Raw genomic sequence first — 1,898 nt, 5'->3', positions numbered from 1 at the left:
TCATGATGTACTCTGCATAGAAGTTAAATAAACAGGGTGACAATATACAGCCTTGACGTACTCCTTTTCCTATTTGAAACCAGTCGGTTGTCCCATGTCCAGTTCTAACTGTTGCTTCCTGACCTGCATACAAATTTCTCAAGAGGCAGATCAGGTGGTCTGGTATTCCCATCTCTCAGAATTTTCCACAGTTTATTGTGATCCACACAGTCAAAGGCTTTGGCATAGTCAATAAAGCAGAAATAGATACTTTTCTGGAACTCTCTTGCTTTTTCGATGATCCAGTGGATGTTGGCAATTTGATCTCTGGTTCCTCTGCCTTTTCTAAAACCAGCTTGAACATCAGGAAGTTCACGGTTCACATATTGCTAAAGCCTGGCTTGGAGAATTTTGAGCATTACTTTACTAGCGTGTGAGATGAGTGCAATTGTGCGGTAGTTTGAGCATTCTTTGGCATTGCCTTTCTTTGGGAATACCTCACTCTAAATAAAACAGAACGAGATGCCAAACTGCTGAAGAAGAACTTTGACTTAACAGAGATTCCTGCAGGCAAGTCTGAGCTTTGAGGTGTATGCCACAACCTGGCCCTTGCTTCTGGGCAGGGATCTAGGGACTCCACGAGATTAGTGTCAATCCCTGCAGGAGCTGTAAAGGTTTAGGGACAGTGAGAAATCTTTAGCATTATACTTGGCTTAGAAGACAGGTTTATTCTTCTATGGGAAGGTAAGTTGTCAGCCAAACCCAGTATCTCTCTTAGCTGCCTTTTAGAGTGTCAGATTCTTTATCTCTGTGTTTAAGATCCAACTATGAAGATACAGACTATAGTAAAGATACAGATTATGCCATTTAGAGTTCTTCACGACAACGAAATGATCCTAATTATTCCTTAGGATAATAAAGATGATCTGTCTTTGGTTTTTGTAACATCTGCAAAAATCTGGAAGGCTGGCAGCACCATAGAATTTTGATCTAAGTCTTGACTTTCTTTTTTTATGTTTGTTTTGTTTTGACTTTCTATCCAGATAATCAGACTTATTCATGCCGTGCCATTCATCACGGGGCCTTGTTTTCCCAATGTAGTGCAAATGAAGACAGACGCAGGGAATCAATTGAGCAATTTCCTGTTTGGGTTCAGAGTAGAAAAGTATCGGATAACTTCACAATGAAGAGAAGTGAGAGGTTATGCATCTAGTCACAAGAACGTAATGATCATTTCTCGGTAGACAGGTCAACTCCTTAAGACCCCATTATGTAACACGAATCTGTGTGGTCCTAAAGTATCAAGTAGAAATTCTTTTGGCTCTGGCCCCAAGATTCAGGATGGTCTAGAGAAGTTCCCTACTATTTTTTGTTTCTTATAAAGATCAAAATAAGACCCTACATTGAACTAGTCTTTACAAGAACCTCAAAATCTCCCAGACTATGCTATATATTCTCTCTTTTTCCCAGCACATAAAAGTAAGAAATCACTGATTTATTCATTCATGAATTCATTCTTACATCGCCTCCTACATTCTGGTACTAGTTGCTACATGCACTGGTAGGCACAAGATTCAAGAGCCATGACACCCTCCTTCTTGGAGAACCTGAAATGAGAGAAAATATATATATATACAGTCTTAGTCATCAATTACAGTCATTAAAACCCAGGAAGGTAAAGATACACTGGCAATTTCTCACAGAGTTAGGAATATTTTTATGGTCAGGGATTTCTCCATGAGACTGGGTTGTACTGGTTCAACTTGGAGTAATAACAATGCCACACCAAGGTACTTCTACCTTGTCCTGGGCAGATAATCAGATGCAGGAAGGCATATTATTGTACAGAAAGAAATGAAAGCAGGAAAAAATGATCATGGGGTTCTTATACAATATTACATCAGAATAACTCGTGCTGT

General features: G+C 39.4%; 1 long non-coding RNA gene across 1 annotated transcript in view; it reads right to left on the bottom strand.

The window, feature by feature from the left end:
- Nucleotides 1–1,664, bottom strand: part of LOC104991290 — a 12,043-nt gene extending 10,379 nt beyond the window's left edge. Inside the window, exon 1 of the long non-coding RNA XR_825594.1 lies at nucleotides 1,501–1,664. This is a non-coding gene — a long non-coding RNA (uncharacterized LOC104991290). The remainder of the gene's footprint in view (nucleotides 1–1,500) is intronic.
- Nucleotides 1,665–1,898: the final 234 nt, after the last annotated feature.

Source organism: Bison bison, unplaced genomic scaffold (genome assembly GCF_000754665.1).
Source record: "Bison bison bison isolate TAMUID 2011002044 unplaced genomic scaffold, Bison_UMD1.0 scf7180017864185, whole genome shotgun sequence".
Classification (NCBI taxonomy): domain Eukaryota; kingdom Metazoa; phylum Chordata; class Mammalia; order Artiodactyla; family Bovidae; genus Bison; species Bison bison.
The sequence above is the reverse complement of the archived record's forward strand: the minus strand, read 5'-3'. Positions and strand labels throughout refer to the sequence as shown.